The sequence below is a fragment of the Hemiscyllium ocellatum genome, chromosome 7 (genome assembly GCF_020745735.1).
Source record: "Hemiscyllium ocellatum isolate sHemOce1 chromosome 7, sHemOce1.pat.X.cur, whole genome shotgun sequence".
NCBI lineage: Eukaryota > Metazoa > Chordata > Chondrichthyes > Orectolobiformes > Hemiscylliidae > Hemiscyllium > Hemiscyllium ocellatum.
The window spans coordinates 62,526,102-62,552,966 of NC_083407.1; the positions used below are offsets into that span (position 1 = coordinate 62,526,102).

General features: G+C 40.6%; 1 protein-coding gene across 1 annotated transcript in view; it reads right to left on the bottom strand.

The window, feature by feature from the left end:
* myo3b (myosin IIIB) overlaps positions 1-26,865 on the bottom strand; it is a 568,489-nt gene that overhangs the window by 83,419 nt on the left and 458,205 nt on the right. The window lies entirely within an intron of this gene.

Sequence of the window (26,865 nt, forward strand, 5' to 3'; positions counted from 1 at the left end):
TGCAAAGTGGGGAGCTGATTTCCCATTGTCTATCATGTCCAGGGCAAATGTAAGGAACCATACAGGGTAGCTCTGGACTGACAGTGTTTGTCTAAGTACAAAACAGGCCTTTCCAAATGTCCTGGGTGCAATCGATGCTGACAGAATTCCAGGAATATCACTTGGTAAGATGGGGTGTGAACTGGACATGAGGAATGTCATAAGGGAAGTTAGGTATTCAGAAGGCAAGTTCGGTAAGGTACAGCAACTGAACGTGTTGGGTTTCACAGCATCAAACCCTCCAAAAAGCTCAATGCAACTCAAATTTAGCCAAACAAACAGAAGATTCAGCCTTAAGTTTGGTCTTGATTCCGTGTCTGCATGTCATGGGAGAGTAGCCACATATTTGTGAATTCTTCTATCACTGTAGTTTGCAAAGTGGACATCCTACTAATTTCCAGACAATTGTTGACATGGTTTAAATGTAAACTTTACTTTGAAACAAGTATCACAGAAAAAATAATCATTAGGGAGGTCTAAGTTATTGCTAGCTACAGAAAACAGGTTATAATTGCAACTAAGACAAAGCAAATCAACCAAAATAAGTGTGTGTTTAGGAAATTTCCAATGTGAGGCTTGTCAATGGGAAGTAAAAACAATAACTAAACAGAGCCATTGATACAATGATAAGATGTGTTTACTGCAAACAGCTGCAAAAGATTGGTTCAAAGAGATTATTACAGTGATAATGAATCTGCATTGGCAATAAATGACAAAGAATACTTAGGCCTTTCTAATGCTGCCATCCTGAAAGATTTGAAAATGTCTTGGATCCAGTTGCATCAGTTTCAGTTTGTTTTTCTTGTTTTGATCGCAAACTGCAAATTGTAAGGGCAGACTCAACCTTAGTGAATTGCAGGCAAACTTATAGTGTTGTATAATTTATATAACATATTTATATTATGCTATAGATTGTTATAAGTTTCCTTAGTTTCACAAAGGAAATTCTGTATGATCATGCAAATAACGTATCAAGACTGTCTTATTTGATTCCCACACTGACCCATGGAAAACATATATTACATCAAATGTATGGAATTTATAGGGGCACCTAATTCATTCTAACTTAAAAAATATTTTGATTTTAATAGCACCTTTAACAAAGATAAATGTCCCAAAACTCTTCAGAGGAGCATTGAAACAAAGGTAACAAGCCAAGAAGAAAACAAAAGGAGTTTTGATAAAAATCTGAGTGAAAGATGGGTTGTGAGGAAGGTTGTTCAGGCAGAGGATGAGGTAGAAAGTGGGAGAACTTTAGAAAATGACGTCAGGAACATGGGCTTAAACACCTGAGAAATGTAGCTGGTCTTTAGTGGAGTGAAAGGCCAAAGTCAGAGGAACTAGGAGTTTAGGGATGGTCCAAGTTAGCATATCTACATTTGCACCCATCCACTTTGGACCAGCAGGATCTAAAGGTCTTTCCATTGGGTAAATACCCTGGGAGATTTTAACTGCCTACTTGTCACATATCCATTTGGTGGCTACCTTTAAGTCATACCTCTACTTGGAAACTGTTCTGAGAAAAGGTCACAAGCCTAATATTACATTTAATTTCTCTCTCCACAGATAGTATCCGATTCTCTGAGAGTTTCCAGCATTATCTGTACTTCATATTTTGAACAACTGCAGCAGTTTGTTTTTCTTTTTAAACAAACTCTTTAAAAAAATTCAAGAAACTGGGCAAGGAAACTTGATTTCTCAGAAGAATACTCATCTTCCTCCTGGTCAAACAATCCTAACTTTTGTTTGTCCTGGTTGGAATTACCTCCACGATTCTTCCTACCACCCAAGTCAGTGAGCTGCCTGTTACATACATGTAATGTTGATAGCTGGCTAATCAAATTACTACGAGGCCTGACAAAGAAAAAGCTTTAGATCTTTCCCACTACCCACATAATGATTCACCTTAAAGCTAAGTTCTTGATTCTCTGATAAAATATCTGCTTTTTACAAGTTTACTGCAAATTTAGTACCACCAATCAAATGGAAGTATTACAAACGATTTGAATATCACTAAAATTGAGCAACAGATGAAGCTAGTGACAGTTTCATGTCACTACTATGTAGCAATACAAATAGCATCACGACTAACAGGATGTTCTCATCATTTGCCAAACACAGAAATGAATAATGAGATATTTGAATTGCAGTGCTGGTATGATGCTGGGTATGTGGATCATACTTAATGGCAAATCCCTTTGGTTTTTGCAACAAAGAAAGTACTGTACCCACCAGCTTGTGCTTGCAAAATTTACAACACAGTGTTCAATATTAGATGAGATTCAACAATTGGACAGAATTTGCTAGATAATCCTGAGATGTGAAGAATTGCACTGACAACCAATTTAGGATGATCAGGAAGTTTTGAAATGTGGGGGACTTGAATGTGCTGTAATGCTCCATAAATTAATACACAGAACCCTATTTTTTGCAGACAAAAATAGCATATACATGCACTGCACCTGTTTCAACTCACTAAAATAAATAATAGCCACTTGCTGATTCATTTCTTTGGGCAATGCACTGACCAATTGGAGTCAACCAACCAGGCTTAAAATATAAACAAAGCATGGTTGTTAATTGTCAACCATTCTTAATTGGTGCATTCTCTATAGCAACACAACAAATATTTGAAAATCCATTGCAAATAGATGAAATCTCTTTTGACTTCAAGTTCTAAGTTGTATGCAGATAAATTAGTCATTTTACTGCTTACATACGGAGACAATTTCATAAACATTTGTGATTTAAAAACATTCTCATCTCCAGTTATCTTTTATTGTAACATTGATATATATTTGTGTCCTTTGGTGACTGACTGTCTTGCCAGTGGTTATCTGCTTTTCTTATATGCTTTATGAAATCCTCTCAATTTTTGACACCTTTGTTATATCTCTCCCTAACCTTCTCTGCTGCAAGGAGAATCCACGGTTTCTCTAGTTTCCACATAACAGAAGCCTTTCAGCCCTGATATAATTTTGGTAAAAGTGCTCAACAACTTCTCCAAGGATATGTTACCATTCCTAAAATATGATGCCCACAATTGGACACATGATTCTCAGCTAAAGTGCTACCAGTAATTTAGAAACGTTTGCCATAATATTCATGGCTCCTTTATAATAAGGATTCCAAATGTATGTTTTAACAACTTCTCAATTGATTTGACCATCTTCAAATATATGTGCATGTGTGCTGTCTGTTCCTGGATCCAATTTAAAGTCATTCTAGATAATTTATATTCGCTCTCTGCATTTTTTGCTTCTAAAATATGCCACATATGTCTCTGTATTAAATTTCATCTGCCATACATTTTCTCATTTCACTTGTCTATAACCTCTGACACTTGCCAGCGTTCTTCTTGCTTATTATATTTTCAAGCATTGAATCATCTATGGTCTTTGAAATCATGCCCATTGTATCTTGGCCCATGATGTTAATAGTTATTATAAATTAATGGTCATAATACTTGCACATAAAGAATATTGTATATTTCCCTCTAGTCTGATAAACAACTGCCATGATGTTCAGTTTGGATCTTTGGTCACTTTTGTATTCCTGAAGGCACTAACCCATTAACCGTTTGAATTTTCCAACAAATTTATTTTGTGCTACTTTTTATGAGTGCATTCTGGAAGTTCATGTTCATAATATCAACAGTATCACCACTGTGAACTATGTCACTGTTATTTCTTTGACAATTCAATTAATTATGTTAGGTGCAATTTGTCTTAAACAAGTTCAAGCTGACTATCGTTTATTAACCTACATTCTGCCAAGCAACAATTAAATTTGCCCCAAAATACTGCCTTGTATATACCAAAATATTTCACTGCCAATCAACTAAAGTGGTCAATATTGCAATGTGGAGAAAGTGAAGCGATTTGTATATGGTGAGGCCCAAACATAACGATTAGACAAATGACCAGATAATGTGGTTAAGAGTGACACATGAAGATGAGAATGTTTAGGTGGTGTCGGAAGTGTGGGGAGGAGTTTGGTGTAAATTAATGTATAAAATATTACACTGCCTGGAATTGGATTTATCTATTCTTGAAATTGATTGAATTACAGAAGTGTCAAATTCTCCATGAAATGAGTTCCGAGTCTTGGTTTTACCTTCAGTTAAATGTTCCAGATATTACAATATATGGAGGGAGGGAAAAGTGACATAACCGGGTCTTAAGTCAAACATCCAATCATTTTTTGCTCACAGTATAGAATTTGTTGAGACCTTTCAGCTAGGAGTTTGGTGTAAATTAATGTATAAAATATTACATTGCCTGGAATTGGATTTATCTATTCTTGAAGTTGATTGAATTACAGAAGTGTCAAATTCTCCATGAAATAAGTTCCGAGTCTTGGTTTTACCTTCAGCTAAATGTTCCAGATTTACCTTTTATCCCTAATCTGTATTTTTTTAAAAAAAAACCTTGTCTCCGCTTACAGGTCTCTAGGTATTAGATTATATATTTTTGTCAAGGGTGTTGAAAAGTTAATCTGATGTCAGGCCTTTGCTAACCATGATCCTCCATATGACACTGCCTGAGTCATTTTTACTTTGGTTTTTGATTACGGACTTTTTTCAACTAGTGAATGAAATTCCTTTCATTGAACTCATAGCAATTAGTTTCTATTTTTTGGCTCAGCCACAAGCATCCTGCGTTTGAAGATGCTAAGACATTGTATGGCAAATACTACCAAGCAGGAAGAAGCTTCAAACTAACAGTCTACTAATCAAAAACATTTGATCAACTCTGATATTAAGAATGGTTTAAAGCTGCAGATGAACAGAATTATCAAAGAAAGTTCACATTTTCTCATGTACTTTAGCTCCATTGTTCATGTGGAAACACTGAGATTGTTTTACTTTCTCAGTATTTTTAACTTCCTAGATTTCTTCAATAAAAACTTTCACTGTTTAATGTTTCACTTGCAGAAACATAAGATATGTTGGAATCAGTTCAATTAATATTGAGATGTTATCCTATGAGACTCTCATACTCAGTGTTTGGAACAAACATCTCTCAGAACTCTTGCCAACATGCATTACATTTTTTAAATTATATATGCAAATATTTTGATTATTTTTTCTTTACAACTGAGCCAGAAAAGTTTTCCTAATTTTCTATATATTCTACAAAGATTTTGTTAGTATTTATTCCCTCTTTTCATGAATTAAAAATGATCCACTAATGAACTACAATAAGGATTAACACAGCTTCTCTATGGGCTGAAAGCCAAGAATCACTCAGTACAGCACTGGCATATTGGAATACTGTGGACTTATTTCCAAAAACATGTATAAGCAGTTACATTGAAAATCAAGATGCTAAAACACAACATAATATTAATTTATTGCTCTGAACACAATGCTTTAAAAATTTATTTTTCCATTCTCAGGACCTGCTTTCAGAACTCCTGACTCCATTTCCATAATTTCTGATTTTCAATAATGCTATCTAAAGTTGTGGGCTGGTTCATGATGCAAGCGTGCACCCTGCAATCCCAACCCAGCTGCCTTCATTGTGGGGATAGTAATGTTCTATTCCTCTGCTATTTTCATAGAGTTTGGCTAGCTTTCAAATGATTTAAGGTTCACAGTGCCTCAGAGGTTTTCTTTTCTCTTTATTCTTTCATGGGATATGGACAACAGCCAGCAAGGCCAGCATTTTTTGCCCATCCCTAATTGACCTTGAACTGACTGGCCTATTTGGCCATTTCAAAGGGCGATTAAAAGTCAACTACGCTGCTGTGGCTTGAGAGTCAAATGCAAACCAGATTAGATAAGGATAGCAGATTTCTGACACTGAAGGACATTGATGAGCCAGATGTTTTCTCATATGTGGTTTAAAGTATGAGATTATGTATAGCATCTATTTTAGAGATTAGATTTTGAACTAGTGGTATTGCATGTTGGAGGGGAATTAATGATAACTTGTCAGTACTTCTGGGGACATGACCTTCTTTAAACCAGTGTGTCAGAAAAAATGCCAGGGTAATAGTAGGAATTTATTTGGGAGTGTTACAAATGTTGAAGAGCATTAGCTTGCTTTCAGTTAGAAGAATTAGGAATTGATTTTGTTTTGCTTAGGTTAAAAAAAAACCCACAGCTTGGAAAGCTTCCTTTTCCAGTTCAAATAAGTCCTAGTTGGAGTTAGATGTGAAAACACAGTTCTTGCTGAAAAGAAAGGGCATAATTCAGAACAGAAAGGAAGTAGGTTATCTCAACATAAAGATTTTAGTTTGGAAGTTCACGACTAAAGTATTTGGTCAGAATATAAAGGGGTTATTCAGAGCTGAGAAAGTTTAAGCTTAGATGCCTTAAAACTTTAGGAAGAGGGTATCAAACTCCCAAGACCAGGAATTGAAAGTTAAATCAATCCTACAGATGTCTAAGAGAAGTTAACCTTCTCTTTGAATACTGCAAAATGATGATACATAGATGAGATTGTATTTTTACTGTGTGTTTGGAAATCTTAGGTTGGTTTATTCCATTTTATCTTTTGAGGAATAAATTAAAATTCATTGTTAAACTAGGACTATACCATCAGATGGATGTTTTTCAATGAAAGGCCACCTCTTAAATAAAAAGAATAAAATATAATTTGTTAAGTCATGGAGAAATTGTAGTAGTAGTAGTAGTAGAAAAATTACAAATAAAAGAATTACTATGTCCATTGTGACAAGATGGGACATACAAAAACCACTTGCTGTAAGTTAAATGGGAGTCGATTATGGTAATAGGTATGTCTAAGAATTCTTCAGAGAAGATGGGCAGCCTAGACCACTGTAAGTTTTTAAAAAGAAGGCTGATAAATTTTGAAATATCAAGGAGTTGATGGCTATAAGGAGCCTGCATGAAAGAGGAGTTGAGGCCTTCGGTAATCAGTAAATGGTGAGGCAGACTTGAGGAGATGAATGATGAATGAGAGGGATGGCACAGTGGCTCAGTGGTTAGCACTGCTGCCTCACAGCACCAGGGATGCAGGTTTAATTCCTGCCTTGGGCAACTGTCTGTGTGGAGTTTGCACATTCTCCCTGTGTTTGCGTGGGTTTCCTCCAGTTTCCTCCCACAGACCAAAGATGTGCATGTTAGATGAATTGGCCATGCTAAATTGCCCTTGGTGTTAGGTGGATTAGTAGGGGTAAAAGTAGGGGAATGGTTCTGGGTGTGTTGCTCTTCAGAGGGTTGGTGTAGACTTGTTGGGTCGAAGGGCCTGTTTCTGCACTGTAGGGAATCTAATCTCATATTTCTTATGTTTTTAATCTTCTCCTGTTCAATTGCTGGACCTAATGGGACCAGAAATGTATAAGACACTTGCTTCCCCAGTATTTCATTTTCGTCTCTTCGTATCGCAGAAATAAGGCTGATGAACATTGACTTGAAACTTATATTCTGTTTCTCCACAGATGACATGTGCTAACAGACCTCTTGCAAGTCTCCAGCATTTTCTGTTTTTATTTCTGACTTCCTTTCATGCAATGCTTTATCTATTTTTATTATCACTATATAGAGGAAAAAGCAAGTAAATGGAGATGCAGCGAGAGAGAGAAAGACAGTTAGGTAGACAAAGATAACGATAAGCTGGGGAGCAAGAAAATAGGGACCATAAAAAGGTGAAAATGGCTTTGCAGTGTTGAAAGCAACCAATGTCAAGACAGGGGCTGGATAAGAGACATAGAAAAATGTGTTCAAATTCTAAAATTATTAAACTCAATATTGAGTCCTGAAGGCTGCAGGGTCCCCAAGTGGAAAATGGGATGCTGCTCTTCCAGTCTGCACTGAGCCTGGCTGGAGCACTGCAGCAGGCCTGGCCAGGGAGCATGGCATTGGGTCATTTTCCCAGATAGAACATACGTGTTCTGCAAATTGGTCACCCAGTCAGCCACCCCCTCCTGTCTATGTCCTATCTTCAGCATATATACCACCTTTTCCTAGCTACTCAGAGTTCTGAAGAAGGATCAAAGGATCTGAAATATTAACTCTGCTGCCTCTCCACAATTAAACCTGTTGGACTATAACCTGGTGTTGTGTGATTTTTAACTTTGTACACCCCAGTCCAACACTGGCATCTCCAAATTTCGCTTTTCCACAGGTGTGACTAGGCATCCTGAGTTTCTCCAGCAATTTCTGATTTAGTATTAAAATTCTTTACCCTAGTGAGTTGTGAACATCAATCATTAAAGAAATTAAAGATAGATTTTGCCTACCAGGGAAATGAAAGGATATAGATATTATGTCGGTAAGTGGAATTGAGTGAGATGATCAGTTACAATGACAGTACAAGGTGAAGCATGTGTGTAATTCTGTACGGATTTGTTGATATCGCTCCAATGGGTAGAAAAACTCACTGAAGTAACTACAACATCACTTATACTTTGATGAACTAACAGAAATAATGACTATCCCCCAAAGCAAGAATGTGTGTTTGTATTATTTTTGAAGGCAATGCTTATCCACGCGGACTTTTAATAATCATGGACCCAGAAATGGAGGAGTTCCTTTCCACTGATGCAACAGCAGAACTCCCAGTCGCTCACAAAGATGGACACAGACCTGTGAGGTGGATTGGGGGGGGTGGGGCAGCAGGTGAGGCAGGGTTTGTGGTTACTTCTGGGAGAGATGGTTTATCTGATAATGTTTCTTCAGATGCGTATATGCTGGGGAAAGATCTCGGCGCAAGTGGATACTGCAGATGCTGGAGATTAGAGTCAAAATTAGAGTGGTGCTGGAAAAGCACAGCAAATCAGGCAGCATCCGAGGAGCAGGAAAATTGACTTTTTGGGCAAAAGCCCTTCATCAAGAATCAGGAAAGATCTACGACTTCTACTTCAACAGTTGCAGTGATGTCAATGAAAGACAAAGAAAATATCCTTCTTATTTGCTCTTTTTGTCCCAAGGAAGAAAGTGATCTTTTATTTTCTGGAGAAGCCTTGCTATGGCTTTCATTAGAACTCAGGTACCATCCTGTCTTACAAATTTACAGGATGGAAGTGTTTCAGCACTTTGGAGGTGAGGCCAGGTGCAAATTCTGAAAGATACATGTTGGGTTATGAAAATCTTTTCATTATTTGCATTTTCTGTCAGTGGATGGCATTAAGTGGCAGACACTGTTGACTGAGCAACAGCAGGCAGCCAATTAGGGTAAATTGAGGGTTTACTTTGGGCTAATATTTAGATGCCACTGGGATAATTCCAGTGTTGGAGCAGCACTATGATGTGCCTGGACACCCGCAGTAACTAAATATGTCAAAAGCCCAGCAGCTCTTCTTCACTCTAGCTTCACTATTGAGCTACCTTAATCCAAAAGTCACATGCTCATTCCTATGGAGGAATTTCTCTTTTGCACTGATGGTCGTAAGAGCTGTGGGCCTTCCTTATCTTTAAACCTTCAGTAGGCTTCTGAGGGTGCCTTGACCTTGAAGAAGCACTCACAAACTCCCCTACCTGCATCACAAGCAGTTCCTATTATGATTCCATCAGTCCAGGGCTGGGGCGGGTGGAGGGCGGGGGCTGTGATTCGAAATGATCGATTGCCCCCAATTGGATGGTCTCTTAACTGGTTGCATTTTAATAGATACAAGCTATGACTTCTGTGGGGTCCAGATCTGGAAATGGTCTCAATGCCTGAATTCTTTCTAAGAGGAATGTATTCAGCTTAGAAAAAGAGGATAATTATTTGAATCCCTAACATGGGAACACCTTTAGGTGTGCTTTAGATGGTGTGATAGGTAGACAGATGGTGGATTTAACTGTTTCCCCATGACTGGAGTTCTGAATGCTGTTTACAAAGAACAGAATAGTCTCTGTTGCTTGATGCCAATGCTGACAAAAACGTGCACCAATTTAAACACTTTCAGGAACCAATTCAGAACCAACTTTCAAAAACTGCATCTGACCCCATCTCCAATATACTGAAACATTTCCACCCTATACATTTGTAAGACATAATGGTGCATAAGTTCTATTGAAGTGTAGCATGATGGCCATGGTTAGCACTGCTGCCTCACAATGCCAGGGACCCCAGTTTGATTTCAGTTTGTGTGGAGTTTGCACATTCCCCTCCAGGTGCTCCGGTTTCCTCCACAGTCCTAAGATGTGCAGGTTAGGTGGACTGGCCATGCTAAAAAAAAGAATAACCCTGTAGTAATCCAGGAACGCACAGATTTGATGGGTTGGCCATGGTAAGACCCCATGGAGATGTGTCGGTCTGGGTGGGATGTTCTTCAGAAGGTTGGTGAGGACTTGATGAGCCAAATGGCCTCTTTCTGCACTGTAGGGATTCTGTGATTCTAGGATCTCATAATTGCTGACTTCTACCCCAAATTTGGAACCTCTGTAGCTTGGTAATACCTCCAGTCCCCACCCATTCTTTCCTCTGTCTTTTCCAGATTATATCTTTTAACTTTCTGCACTGATTTCCAATTTTCTAACAGCACACATTAGAAATCTCATGGTGAGCATGGTTAAAATATACTTCCATGTTCAGTAAAATAAAACATTAATATTCACTCTATGTATAATTTTGTATTCTATTCATCTTTTGGACCATACTTCTATCTTTCCATCACATTCGCAGCACATCAATAAATTATAGTTGATGAATAGTTCTTTGTGATTAATTATGCAATCATGTGTAATGTTATGAAAATGAAACAACACATGTAGACTGCAAAATAGGAATCAGATGGGGAATAAAATTTTTCAAGTAAATATGAATTGAAGAGAAATGAAGGATAATTAGAAAGCTTTTCTTGTTGTATTGAGAAAAATGAAAAAGAAGGAAGGCTAATGGAACAACAGTTTTTATTGCAAGAAGACTTGAGTAGCAATGACATCTTACTTCAATTATACAGAACCTTGGTTAGACTGCACCTGGCGTACTGTGCACAATTTTGTTCTCCTTACCACAAGAAGGATATTTTTGCTAGAGAGGAACTGCAAAGAAGGTTCACCAGATTGCTCTTGGGATGGCAGGACTGACCTTTGGAAAAAGATTGGATAGACTTGGCCAGTATTCTCTCAAATTTCAAAGAATTAGAAGGGACAATTCACATATTCACAATGTATATAGATGATTTGGAGTTGGGAACCACATGCAGTGTGTCAAGGTTTGCAGATGACACAAAGATGAGTGGCAGAGCAAAGTGTGCAGAGGACTGTGAAACTTTGCGTGAGTGGGCAAAGATCTGGAAGATGGAGTACAATGTTTTTAAATGTGAAGTCATCCATTTTGGTAGGAATAACAGTAAAAAGGATTATTACTTGAATGGTAAAAGGATGCAGCATGCTGCTATACAGAGGGACCTGGGTGTCTTTGTGCATGAATCAGAGAAGATTGGTCTGCAGGTACAACAAGTAATTAGGAAGGCAAGTGGAATTTTGTCCTTCATTGCTAAAGGGATTGAGTTTAAAAGCAGGGAGGTTATGTTTTGGCTGTAATGGATGCTGGTGTGGCCACACCTGGAATAATGTGTGCACTTTTGGTCTCCTTACTTGAGAAAGGATGGACTGGCACTGGAGGGGGTGCAGACGATGTTCACTAGGTTTATTCCAGAGTTAAGGGGGTTAGCTTATGAGGAGAGTCTGAGTAGACTGAGATTATTTTCATTAGAATTCAGAAGAATGAGAGCGGATCTTATAGAAACATGTAAAATTATGAAGGGTATAGATACAATAGAAGTAGAGAGGATTTTTCTATTGGTAGGTGAAACTAGGACAAGATGGCCTCAAGATTAGAGGGAGCAGATTTAGAACTGAATTGAGAAGGAACTTCTTCACCCAGAGGGTTGTTAATCTATGGGATTCCTTGCCAATAAAGTAGTTAACACTACTTCAGTCAATGTTTTTAAAGCTATCGTAGATTTTTTTTGAACAACAAAGGAATTAAGGGATATGATGAGTGTACGGGTAAGTGGATCTGAGTGCACGAAAAGATCAGCCGTGATCTTATTGAATGGCAGAGCAAGCTCGAAGGAGCCAGACAGCCTATTCCAGCTCCTTATTCTTAGTTCTTATGTTATGTTCTTATGAAACTTAAAAAATATTTAAGGATTTTCAGAGTAGATGCAGGTAACTAACATAGAAAATGCTGGAGAAACTCAAAAGAATTGGAAACATCCCTGGAGGGCAAAACAATCTACTCTTCTAGTCCCTTATGACAATAGCACCAACTCTGTTTCTCTCTGTTGGATGCTGCCAGATCTGCTGAGTTTCTCCAGCATTTTCAGGTTGTTGCAGATTTCCAGCATGTGCAGTATTTTGCTCTTCATAGGTATAGGTAAGACATTCCCCCTGGTTGGGGAATCTAGAAGCAGGGGTAAAATTTAAAAAATTTTAGGACCAAGATGACGAGAAATGCTTTTACTCAGAGGGTTTTGAATCTTTGCAATTCTATAACGCAAAGGGGAGTGGAAGGTCAGCCCTTGAGTATGTTCAACGTATAGATTGAAGATTTAAGATTAACAATGGCTTTAAGGTTTATGGGGATAGTGTTGGTAAAATGTTCAATCAGCCATGATTGTATTTAATGATAGAGCAGTCGTGACAGGCTGAATGGCCTGTTCCTAAAATTAGCTATGCAGTGGCATAATTGATATTGGTATCAGTTAACAGATTGACATGTTATACCACAAAAGTTGCAAAAGTACCAAGATTTTTAACCAAAGAAGATGCATTTGATCCTAAACATAACTGGAACATTTTGTAGAGTTACATTGTGACACTACTCATATCACTATCAGCATGTTTGCTGAACAGATGCACATTTTAAGGTAAATGAATCTCAGAGCTGGATAAAGTGCATCCAAAGAAAATTACAAAATCAACCAAAAATCACTGAAATGCCTGGAGACTAGAGAAATGCAGATGTTACTCTTGTTACTTCTAAATAACAACAAAAGTAATCTAGGAATCTGATGCCCAACATGGGTAAATTTATGAAAATCCTTATTAGAAATCATGCAACATCTAGATAAATTTAAAACAAAGATAATGATTATGTATTCACCAAGGTCTTTTCAGTCTAGATTAATAATTTAATTTACGGTAATAAAACAGATTTTGATAAGGATATATCTGTAGATGTGGGATTTTTAAGTTTCAGTAAGGCCTTTGATGTAGTTTGTCTGGAAAGGCTGTAATCAAACAAATGGGCATAAGTGGAAGTTTTTTTGCCATCAATATGTAGTTGTTAACCAGTAAAACTCATTGAGTCTTTGTACAGGCATTCTGAAGCAACCTGTGAGAATGGTATTATTGGTGCTTCATAAAGGTCTCTTTTGTTCAAATATATAGATAAGACCATAAGACATAGGAGTGGAAGTAAGGCCATTCGGCCCATCGAGTCCACTCCGCCATTTAATCATGGCTGATGGGCATTTCAACTCCACTTACCAGCATTCTCCCCGTAGCCCTTAATTCCTTGTGACATCAAGAATTTATCAATCTGTGCCTTGAAGACATTTAGCATCCCGGCCTCCACTGCACTCTGTGGCAATGAATTCCACAGACCCACCACTCTCTGGCTGAAGGAACGTCTCCGCATTTCTGTTTTGAATTGACCCCCTCTAATTTTAAGGCTGTGCCCATGGGTCCTAGTCTCCCCGCCTAAAGGAAACAATTTCTTAGTGTCCACCTTTCCAAGCCATGTATTATCTTGTAAGTTTCTATCAGATCTCCCCTTAACCTTATAAACTTCAGTGAGTACAATCCCAGGATCCTCAGCCGTTCCTCATATGTTAGACCTACCATTCCAGGGATCATCTATGTGAATCTCCAATGCCAGTATGTCCCTCCTGAGGTGTGGGGCCCAAAACTGGACACAGTACTCCAAATGGGGCCTAAACCAGTAGCACATCGCTGCTTTTATATTCCAACTCTCTTGAGATAAATGACAACATTGCATTCACTTTCTTAATCACGGATTCAACCTGCATGTTTACCTTTAGAGAATTCTCAACTAGCACTCCCAGATCCCTTTGTACTTTGGCTTTATGAATTTTCTCACCGTTTAGAAAGTAGTCCATGCTTGTATTCTTTTTTCTAAAGTGCAAGACCTCACATTTGCTCACATTGAACTTCATCAGCCATTTCCTGGACTACTCTCCCAGACTGTCTATAATCCTTCTGCAGCCTCCCCACTTCCTCAGTCCTACCTGCCTGTCCACCTATCTTCGTATCATCGGCAAACTTCACTAGAATGCCCCCAGTCCTTTCATTCAGATCATTAATATGTAACGTGAACAGCTGCGGCCCCAACACTGAACCCTGCGGGACACCGCTTGTCACTGGCTGCCATTCCGAAAATGAATCTCTTATCCCAACTCTCTGCCTTCTGTCAGACAGTCAATCCTCAATCCATGCCAGTAGCTCACCTCGAACACCATGGGCCCTCATCTTACTCAGCAGCCTCCCGTGTGGCACCTTATCAAATGCCTTTTGGAAGTCTAGATAGACCACATCCACTGGGTTTCCCTGATCTAACCTACTTGTCACCTCTTCAAAGAATTCTAACAGGTTTGTCAGGCACAACCTCCCCTTACTAAATCCATGTTGACTTGTTCTAATCTGACCCTACTCTTCCAAGAATTTAGAAACCTCATCCTTAACGATGGATTCTAGAATTTTACCAACAACTGAGGTTAGGCTAATTGGCCTATAATTTTCTATCTTTTGTCTTGATCCTTTCTTGAACAATGGGGTTATAACAGCGGTTTTCCAATCATCCGGGACTTTCCCTGACTCCAGTGCCTTTGAAAGATCTCAACCAATGCCTCCGCTATTTCCTCAGCCACCTCTCTCAGAACTCTAGGATGTAGCCCAATCGGGGCCAGGAGATTTGTCAATTTTAAGACCTTTTAGTTTTTCCAGCACTATCTCTTTTGTAATGGCAACCATACTCAACTCAGCCCCCTGACTCCCTTTAATTGTTGGGATATTACTCATGTCTTCCACTGTGAAGACTGACGCAAACTACTTATTAAGTTCTCCTGCTATTTCCTTATCTCCCATCACTAGCCTTTCAGCATCAGTTTGAAGAGGCTCAATGTCTACTTTTGCATGTATTGTTTCTTATGTACTGAAAGAAACTTTTACTATCTTTCTAATATTACTGGCTAGCTTACCTTCATATTTGATCCTCTCCTTCCTTATTTCTCTCTTTGTTATCCTCTGTTTGTTTTTGTAGCCTTCCCAATCTTCTGATTTCCCAGTGCTCTTGGCCACTTTATAGGATCTCTCTTTTTCTTTGATATATTTCCTGACTTCCTTTGTCAGCCATGGCTGTCTAATCCTTCCCTGGATAATCTTCTTTTCTTGGGGATGAACCTCTGCACCGTTTCCTCAATTGTACCCACAAACTCCTGCCATTTTTGCTCTACTAGGCTCTGCTTCCAGTCTATTTTTGTCAGTTCCTCTCTCATGCCCTCATAATTACCTTTGTTTAACTATAACACTGTTACATCTGATTTTGCCTTCTCTCTTTCAAACTGCAGACTGAACTCTACCATATTATGATTGCTGCTTCCTAAGGGTTCCCTTACTTTAAGATCTTTTATAAAGTCTGGTTCATTACATAGCACTAGGTACAAAATAGCCTGCTCCCTTGTGGGCTCCATGACAAGCTGTTCCAAAAAGCCATCCTGTAAGCATTCCAAGAATTCCCTTTCTTTGGATCCACTGGCAACATTATTTACCCAGTCCACCTGCATATTGAAGTCCCCCATGATCACCGTGACCTTGCCTTTCTGACATGCCTTTTCTATTTCCCGGTACATGTTGTGCCTCTGGTCCTGACCACTGTTAGGAGGTCTGTACACAACTCCCACTATGGTTTTTTTGCCTTTGTGGTTCCTCAATTCCACCCACACAGACTCCACATCATCCGACGCTATGTCATTCAGTGCCATTGATTTAATTTTGTTCTTAACTAACAAGGCCACCCACCCCCCTCCTCTGCTCACCTCCCTGTCTTTTCAAAAGTTGTAAATCCTTGGATGTTTAATTGCCAGTCCTGAACCCCCTGCAACCATGTCTCTGTGAAGCCTACCACATCATAATCATTCACGATGATCTGTGCCATTAGTTCATTTACTTTGTTACTAATGCTACAAGCATTCAGGTAAAGTGCCTTAAGCTAACATTCTTATCATTAGAGATAATGGAAGTCATAAGATGTCCTAGGTTATCCTTCCTTTTTGCTGCAGTCCCAGTCTGCCTCGAGTTTAAATCCGCCTGCACGTATGCTATCCTGTTGCTTATCTTTCCATTTAACTCCATACTCCCTGTCGCTTTCACTTTCCCTTCCCCCCAACTCAGAAGTTTAAAGTCCTACTGACCATCCTATTTATTCTCTTCGCTAGAACATTGGTACCAGATCAGTTCAGGTGGAGACCGTCCCAACGGTACACATCCCCCCGGTTCCAAAACTGATGCCATTGCCCATGAAATGGAATTCCTCTTTCCCACACCAATCCCTTAGCCACGTGCTTACTTCCCTAATTTTTTTATCCTTATACCAATTGGCAGGTGGCTCGGGCAGTAATCCGGAGATTATGACCCTTGAGGTCCTGTACTTCAATTTCCTTCCTAGTGCTTCGTAATCCCCAAACAGGTCCTCCACCCTAGCTTTGCCTATGTTGTTAGTCCCAATGTGGACCACAACAACTGGATCCTCCCCCTCCCGCTCCAATATCCTTTCAAGCCAGTCGGAGATGTCCCACTCCCTGGCACCGGGCAGGCAACACACCATGCAAGACTCCTGATCCGGCTTGCAAAGGTTGCTATCTGTCCCCCTAATTATAGAATCCCCTATAAAAACTACTTATCTTTTTGCTCCCCCCCCCTCTTGAATGGCCTTCTGCACCATGGTGCCGTGGTCAGCTGGCTCATCCTGTCCAGAGCCCTTTTCCTCATCCGTATAGGGAGCAAGAATTTCATATCTGTTGGACAAGGTCAAGGGCTGAGGCTCCTGCATTCCTGAACTCAGGTTCCCTCGACCTGCCTCACTTACAGTCACATTCTGATGTGCCTGATCACTAATTGAATGTGAATTACTTAATCTCCTAGGTGTGACTGCCTCCTGAAACAAAACGTCCAGGTAACTCTCCCCCTCCCAGATGTGCCGCAGTGTTTGAAGCTCAGATTCCAGATCATCAACTCTGAGCCGGAGTTCTTCCAGCAACCAACACTTGCTGCAGATGTGGTCACTGCCATTCACAATGGGATCAGCCAGCTCCCACATCATACAGCTACAGCACATCACCTGCCCAGCCAACTCTGCTTAGTTAATTAATTACTTTATATAGGTTTGAGTTAAAATACTTTCTGATAGCTCTCTGCTATAGTCTTTTTCTAAAAACCAATTAATAGATAAACCATAAAAAGTAAATTTTTAACCATTCACTGATAAAGAATACAAAAACCTTACCTTAACAAACCAGAGTCCTATTTTTGGTTAGAGGAGGAGGTGGGGGGAGGGGGGGGTGGGGGTGAGTGGGAGACACAACACATGTAGTGTCTCGGGTTCAGCCACTGCCCAGATATATTACCGGCAGTCCCCTAGTCGTCGCTCCCGTTCTTCCTACTTATTAAATAGATTAGAGGAGGAGGGCGGGTGGGTGACACTACAGTAGTAGAGTCTCGGGTTTAGCCACCTTGCTGATATATATGATCTAAAGCTAGACATTACAAGCCCAGTGGAAACATTATAGGCAATATGAAACTATTAAAGCGTAGACTCTGAAGCCAAAAAGGATAACCTGTAGAAGAATTGAAATACACTTGGGAACTAGACAGATTTGTGCAGATGGAATTCCATGTGGGGAAAAACAAACTGCTTCAGATTGGGTAAAAATCAAGTAAGGCATGATCATTAAAATCTAAAGGAAATAATGTTTATGGAAAATTAATGTGATCTTGGACTCTCATCATACAGGTGAGAGTCACAAAGACATGATCTATTTATTTTACTTTGTTTTTGACTTTATAAAATTCCCTCATGGGACATGGACATCGCTGCTGACCAGCATTTTATTGTTCATCCCTAACTATCCTTGAGGAGGTTGTGGACTGAAATGAGAAAATGAGTCTTTTACACCAGAAGACTGAGGAAGGAATTGATGTACTTTTAAGAGCAAATAACAAAAATGCAGTTAAGTTGGCTTTATACTGTTGCTTTGTAAGCAATGGGGAATAGTAAACAGACAATATTGCATAGGGAAGTGTGTAAAAAGTGATATTCAACCAGCAACATGTGGCTGACTGGTATTTCCCACTGCTCACCAGTTCTCAACTCAAAGACCATCAGCCTCTGATTGGTTTTATTAGATTAGACTTACAGTGTGGAAACAGGCCCTTCGGCCCAACAAGTCCACACCGACCCGCCGAAGCGCAACCCACCCATACCCCTACATTTACCCCTTACCTAACACTACGGGCAATTTAGCATGGCCAATTCACCTGACCCGCACATCTTTGGACTGTGGGAGGAAACCGGAGCACCCGGAGGAAACCCACGCAGACACGGGGAGAACGTGCAAACTCCACACAGTCAGTCGCCTGAGTCGGGAATTGAACCCGGGTCTACAGGCACTGTGAGGCAGCAGTGCTAACCACTGTGCCACCGTGCCGCCCACAATGAATGGCTGAACAACTTGTGAGTGTGAACTATACAGTGAGAAGTCCTTTTACATCTGGAACAGTAGTCCAATAGAGTAGTTGAAGCTAAGAAAAACCAATTGCTTTCTGTCACCAGTTGCTGTTTGTAATAAGTCTAAGACTTTATAATTTGTGAACTAGTCACTCTCCAGAACTAGTGGGGTTTGATTTCCAACGCAGTAACCTGGTGGATTATGACAGAATGTAAAGGTGAAGAGTTGGTGATGGTCGAAATGGTCAATGAAGGGAGGGGAATTCAGTGATTGTGAGCAGAGATTATGAAAACAGTGGAGTTGAACAGATCATGGGGAATGGTTTATAGGGAACTTACCGAGCTTGGAAGAAACTTTCTTGCTTCTCCTTTGCACAAGCAATGATCCAAGATCTACAAATGTATATATCTCAACCACACCTTCAGGCAGTGTATTCTAGATCCTCATCACACTTAACATAAAAATTTGCTTTTTCACCACTGGTTCTCTTACTGATCACTTTAAAGTATTCTGGAAGATACCATGGTGCCTATATTCTTGAGAACTCTCAAGTTCTTGCTTCATTCAAACTGTTGAAAGCCATACAAGGATGGCTGCTCAGAAAGAAGCACCTGTCTAACCATGGTTGATGACTTACTTAAGGAACCTCCTGACTAATGCAAAATGCAGATATAATGCTGCCCATGATCCATCACCCATCACAGAATGATGCTTGGATCAATCTGGAGAGGCCTTGCAATACGCTTCAGATGGAGCATGCCAAGTAACTCTGGCAAACTGTGCTCTGCACAAATGCAAGATTGGCATCAGTTTTCCAAGGAAGAAGATTAAAATATTAACAAGAAGAACATCACTTACACCATGTTACGGCAATGCAGTATCAAGCACATCAAGCCAGACTGAACTTAATTGACACCCACTTCGAAAATATCAGAGTTGTGTAGCATTCACAGGATGCAGATGTTTTTTGTTGTTGGAAAGACAAGCAGCTCCTGTGTGTGTGCTAAAGGAAATATTGCTTCTTGTGTTGGCTCTTTCATCGTCTTCCTTGTTGTGCAATAAAATATTACTTTATCAACTGTTTGGAGCTTTAAAACATCTAACTGCTTTCACCTTCAAGAAGGACAACATTATCTGTTCTGATGGGTATTAAGAAAGATTAACATTCAGTTAGATAGGGTTCTAATGTAGTTACACAGAAGGTTAGCTTCTGAGACTTCTTTCATGACAAGGAATCCAAGAGCTGCATATTGAGTTCTTCCATCACCATCAGCAATCAGACATCCCAATTCAGACCTACCTCACCCACCAGTCACTGTTTAGCTCTCAACGCCTGTGATCTCACATACATTAAGCGTGTGAACTTGTAGTGCTGTAGAATTCACCACTCCAATGTCTAAGTTACGCACTGAGGGCTTAACGCATCTTTTTCAATTAGAACAATGTGCTATGAAGTACAGCTTAGTTATTAGACATCACCCATCCTTAAACGAGCTCAGTCCCTTGTAAGACATGTAGGTGGAGTGAACCTTTGTCCCAGAGAAGCATGCATTCATAAATTATCACAGGGTCACACATCAAAAGTGACCACTGGTGTGGAAAAATGAGTGAAGGAAAGAATTGCAAGGTTTGCAATCTGTAATATCATCAGCAAGATTGAGTGTCTTGGCTGTAGTCATGAACATAAGAGTTGGTGGATGTTTGAAATCATTAGCTATTCAGAGTATTTCTTGAAAATAAACAATGTCTCACCACTCTAACTTCTATCCTGCTCAGGATGAACTCTGACACAGTCTCCAGTTTCCGATTCTACAGATGAAATGGCAGGCACACAGGCAGGTTGAGATTGAAAGTGCACATATTCACAGGTGTAAAATTTTATTTACCATTCAGAGTAACCCATGCTACCTATATGGCCTCAGAGGGATTTCTTTTGCTTTGTTCTCACACAATATCCTCAGGTCTGCATCGAGGGTGGAGGAAGCCAGTTCTGTAGTGGAGCCTGTTGGCCTAGAAGATTTGGTTGGATGACCAAGAGGGTGTTGGTAGCTAAAGGGCTCAGACATGCTGAGAGTGTTCTACCCAGATGGAGGTTTATCCTTCTTGACAAAGTGTTTGTCCGAAACATCAATTCTCCTGCTCCTTGGATGCTGCCTGACCTGCTATGCTTTTCCAGCACCACACTCTTGACTCTGATCTCCAGCATTTGCAGTCCTCCTTATCCTTCTTGAATGCAACTTTCATGGGATTGACTGTTGCAGACAGGGTGGAGGTGGAGCTACTGATGCCTCTGGAATGTCTTGAGGGGGGACATCAGTGGGACCACACCTGTGTATGATTCCTCCTTAGTCTAGGTATCTGTAGGCCACTGTCTCTGTGAGGAAGGCGCACTTAGAGCGAGGTCAATATTCCTTGTCCCCCCTTTCACTTTGCTGCTGCTGAGCAACAACAGCTAATATAATGGAGTGCAGATCTACGTTTATTCTCACAGTGATCTTTCTGCTGGACCTGGCATTCACCAACCTAACCATGAAGACAACCAGCTGTATGCAGGCTGGAGTCAGCATGGTACTGATAACTTTGATGGATACCCTCAATCTTCAATCCATCTTGCACAAACCTGACAATTGCTCCTATGACTATCTGCATACTTGTATAAAGTTATTAACAACTGATACTATTGATTATTTTCTGCATGAGAGTGAGCAGGTGCCCTTGTCTCTGACAATGCCTTGAGAGCCAGTCCAGGGTTTTTCTTCCTCAGTTAATTAAGGAGACATGCCAGTGTCACCTGATTATCTCCTGAGTCTAACCTAGATAAAGTACTCACCCAGAAGAAAATTGCAGGTCTGGTGGAAGACACTGACTGGTGCATCACCTGGGGAATCTGTAGCTTCTTCCTTAGAGGTGGGGGAGGAGCTGATGAGGGGCTGGCATCTTAGGGACACAGGCTGTGTGGGTGCTGCTAGTGTCTGTGTAAGAGAATTTTTTCTGTAATGGGGCAGACATTTGAGCATGTTACATAAATGTTGCAAATGATGCTAATGGGAGAGCAGTGTGGAGTAGAGCACAATGTAGCCTACTCGGTTGCCTCAACATGGATTTCTCAGCATCTCCATGAGCATTTTCAAATCTCTCCTGTTAGTTCAAGTATCTTCTCCTTGTAGGGGATGAGAAGATGAATGTTAGCTCGCCATGAACCGACTCTGCCTATTTTGGCCAATTATGAGTGAAATCAACGTGGTTGGAGGAGCTGTTCATGGTGGTGCGGGAGCAGCAGAGATGGTGAGATGTTCTGAATGAATGGGCAGAACTGCAGAGGGCAGAAAGAGTTAGTAGTGTTGGAGGATGAGGTGGATAAGAGCCGCTAATTGAAGATGCTGCATGAGACCGTAAGAGCATTAAATCATTAGTTTCTATGGAGATGTGTGCAATGGCAAAGTTTGAGTGAGTGTCAGGTAGTATGCAGAAGATAATGGTCCTTACATTGCAGAATGCCGAAGGTCATTGACCCTCTTTTGGTACTCCTGTTTCCTTCTGCTGACTGTGGAAACGGTACTGATTTGGAAAACAATCTTCATGTTGGCAGCATCTGGTGTCATGGTCTCCAATGGTCATTCTCCAATGGAAAGAGAATGACACCTCTTCTCCATCTTCCCATACATCAGAAGCTCCAAATTCCTGTTGGTGATCTGGGGTAGCAACTTCCCAGTCTTTCGAATGTGGTTGAACAACACACTTAGAACAGTAGCTCTTGGCCTACAGTCTTTTTGTGTCACTAGCATTACGTATGATTTTTACGATAACATGCCAAAAATCCTGGCAGTGGGGAGAACTTGGCCTCTGTGAGCCCTTGATTCAATGTTAATGGCTCATAGACCCCGAGTGCAAGATTAATAGAGTCAGCAATGGAAGAATGTGATAGGCAAGTTGCCATGGCCCACAGAAGAAAACCCTTCATGAAATCATGGAAATTGACATATCCAGAATATGGGAACATTTCACTCATTGGTTTCATTCCTGTACCAAATCCCACTCCTTAGCTACTGACTCGATTCCTCTCTTTGGCAATACTCTGAGTCAAACCATCCTCTTCAGAACCGTAGTATAATATGTGATCCTGAGACAAAGTTCTGACCTTGTATTTGTGCCATCACCAAGTCTGCGTATTTCATCTCTCTAACTTTGCCGATGTGTCAGTCCATCTGCCAGTGAAACCCTCAGACGTGCATTTGTTGCCTTTAGGCTCAACAACCTTTTGTAGACTTTTAGTCATCTAAAACTCTGTTACCTGTGAGTTGACTTGCACCAAATTCAGCTCTGTGACTGCTGACCTATATTCATTAAACAACAACTCCGCTGTAAAGTCTCATCATTATTTTCAAATCTTTCCATGGCTTTGCCTCTCCTAGTTATCCAGCTATCCTATATACTCATGAAGCTTGTGCATCTCTAATACTGGCCGCTTGAGCATTTCTAATTATAACTGTACCACCAATACAGCAGATTAAAATCATAGATTGCATGGTTAATGAAGATTTGGAGACGCCGGTGTTGGGCTGGGGTGTACAAAGTTAAAAATCACACAAGACCAGGTTATAGTCCAACAGGTTTATTTGGAAGCACTAGCTTTCAGTGTGCTCCTCCTTCATCAGGTGGTTGTGAAGAATAAGATTGTAAGACACAGAATTTATAACAAAAGTTTACAGTGTGATGTAACTGAAATTATACACTGAAGAAGACCCCTATTGTTTGTTACGTCTCTCATCTTTTAGAATGTTAAAAATCACACAACACCAGGTTATAGTCCAACAGGTTTAATTGGAAGCACACTAGCACACCGGTATCTCCAAATCATGATCTTTTAGAATGACCATGTTGGTTTCAGTTCTTTCACATATAAATCACAAAACATTTTTTAAAACTTACGTCCTCAAGTGAATTTTATCAACTGGTGTCATGTCAGCCCAGATAATGTATTGAAGGTGTGAGTTTCCCTGTGTGAGGCTGTCTGTGCCACAATGGTCAGACTGATACTAATCTAAAACACAAATTTACAGAATCTTACATGAATTCATGCAGTTTTTGAGCAAAGTAAAATGTAATTCTGCAAGTACAAATTCACCCCACAAACGCATGTGTGTGTCTGTGTGTGAGCGAGTGTATGTATGAGCGTAAGAGAGAGGGTCTGCGTGAGTGTGTGTCTGTGGGAGTGTGTGTGTGTATCTATAGTGCAATATGGTCACCTGTAGTGTGACATGAACCCAAGGTTCCGGTTGAGGCCATCCCCATGGAGACCAAACTTGGCTATCAGCCTCTCCTCAGCCAATCTTTGTTGTTGCCTGTCCCATTGTGTGTCTTGAAGGACGGTCACCCAAGGTCCAAGGTTGAATGTCCCGGACGCTGAAGTGTTCTCCGACTGGGAGGGAACATTCCTGTCTGTTGATTCTGTGCGGTGCCCATTCATCCGTTTCCGTAGCCTCTGCTTGGTTTCACCAATGTACCATGCCTCAGGGCATCTTTGCCTGCAGCGTATGACATAGACAATGTTGGCTGAGTTGCATGAGTACCTGCCACGTACATGGTGGGAGGAGTCCCCATGCATAATGGTGGTATCTGTGTCGACATTCTGACACATTTTGCAGCGTCTATCATGACAAGGTTGTATAGTATTGTCCTGAAAGCTGGGCAGTTTGCTATGAACAATGATCTGTTTGAGGTTTGGTGGTTGTTTAAAGGTGAGAAGTGGAGGTCTTGGCAAGGTGCTCATCCTCATTGATAATGTATTGCAGGCTGCGAAGAACATGGCATAGTTTTTCAGCTCCTGGGAGGTACTGGACAACGACAGGTACCTTGTCGGTTGCAGCACGTGTCTGTCTCCTGAGGAGGTCATTATGGTTCCTCGCTGTGACACATCGGAACTGGTGGCCGATGAGTTGAGCATCGTACCCTGTTCTTATGAGGGCATTCTGAGCACTTCCAGGTGCCCGCCACGATCGTCCTCATCTGAACAGATCCGATGTATGCGTAGGGCTTGTCGAGTGGGGTTGGATGTTATAATGTTTCAGGTGGAAGCTGGAGAAGTGTAGCATTGTGAGGTAATCCGTGGGTTTGCGGTACAGTGACATGCTGAGGTGCCCATCCTTGATGGAGATGCATGTGTCCAAGAATGAGACAGATAGTAGAGAGTAGTTCAGGGTGAGTTTGATGCTGGTATAAAACTTATTGATATCACTGTGTGGTTTTTTCAGTGAATCCTCTCCATGGGTTCAGAGGAAGAAAATGTCGTCAATGTACCTGGTGTATAGTGTTGATTGGAGGTCCTGCATAGAGAAGAAGTCTTGTTCGAACCTTTCCATGAAAATGTTGGCATATTGGGGTGCAAATTTGGTCCCCATGGCTATTCCATGTTTTTGGATGAAGAACTGGTTGTCAAAGGTGAAGACGTTGTGATTGAGGATAAAGTGGATGAGTTGTAGGATGGTACTTGGAGATTGGCAGTTGTTGGTATTGAGTACTGAGGCTGTTGCTGCAATGCCATCATTGTGGGGATGCTGGTGTAGAGTGCCGAAACATCCATTGTGATGAGGAATGTTTCCAGTTCAACTCGTCCGTGAGTGTTGAGTTTCTGTAAGAAATCTGTAGTGTCGTGACAGAAGCTGGGAGTGCCCCTGTACAATGGGTTTCAAGATGCCTTCAACATAGTCAGAGAGGTTCTTGCACAGAGTCCCATTGCCCGATACGATGGGAGGTCCCCATGTGTTGGATTTATGTATCTTCAGAAGGCAGTAGAAATTGCCTACACGAGAAGTACGTGGGATGAGTGCACGTAGGGAACTCTGAAGAACAGGATCCAAAGTCCTGATCAATGTATTTAGTTCACAGGTGTGCTGTTTGCTCGGATCGGCCGATAGTTGCCTGTAGTGTTCCTGATTGTTCAGTTGTTGGTACACTTCCTTGCAGTAGTATGTTCTATTCTGAATGACAATGGCTCCTCCTTTAGCTGCAATTTCCTTGATCACAATGTTGGATTGGTTTTGAGACCATAGATAGTAATGTTCTGCTCTACCTTGTGGGTGCAGCTGATGAATGTGGCATTTACTCCTACACACACACTCTCCTGAAGACACACACACACACACACTCACGCAGATCCTCTCTCATACATTCACACATACACTCCCACACACACCCTCTCACAGACTTATACCTCTTTACACTCACACACATACACATACTCTCTCACAGATACTCATAACACACTCCCATCTTTCTCTCTCTCTCTCACTTACACACACACACATACATAAGTTTGTGGGGTGAATTTTACTTTGCTCAAAAACTGCACGAATTCATGTAAGATTGTGTAAATCTGTTTTTTAGATTAGAGTCAGTCTGACCTTGTGGCACAGACAACCTCACACAGGGAAACTCACACCTTCAATACATTATCTGGGCTGACATGACACCAATTGTTAAAGTTCACTTGAGAATGTAACTTTTAAAAAAAGTTTTGCAATTTACATGTGAAAGAAGTGAAACCAACATGGTCATTCTAAACAATGAGAGACTTAACAAAAAAATCCAGATCTTTTTCAATATATAATTTCAGTTGCATCACAGTGTAATGTTTTGCTATAAATTCTATGTCTTACAATCTTATTCTCCAAAACCACCAGATAAAGGAGCGAAAGCTAGTGCTTCCAAATAAACCAGTTGAACTATTAACCTGGTGTTGTGTGGTTTTTAAAAATGATTAATGAAGGATATCATCAGGTGTGTTCCACAACAAAGCTTGACTACCTAGCTGGCTTCTGCCCATACATTTTATGGTTTTGAAAGGGTTTATGGTTTTCTGCAGATCAATCATCTCTAAAAACTGAAACAAAACCGATTTAACAGGCTGAATTTTGATAATATCTTGCTCACCACATAGATACAGTCTTCTCAATATTCTAGAGTCAAGAGTGGTGGTGCTGCAAGAGCACAGCAGGTCAGGCAGCATCCAAGGAGCAGGAGAATCGATGTTTCGGGCAAAAGCCCTTCATCAGGCATGAGGCTTGTGGAGGCTCCCACAAGCCTCATGCCTATTGAAGGGCTTATGCCCAAAATGTCGATTCTTCTGCTCCTCGAATGTTGCCTAGTCTGCTGTGTTTTTCCAGCACCACACTCTCA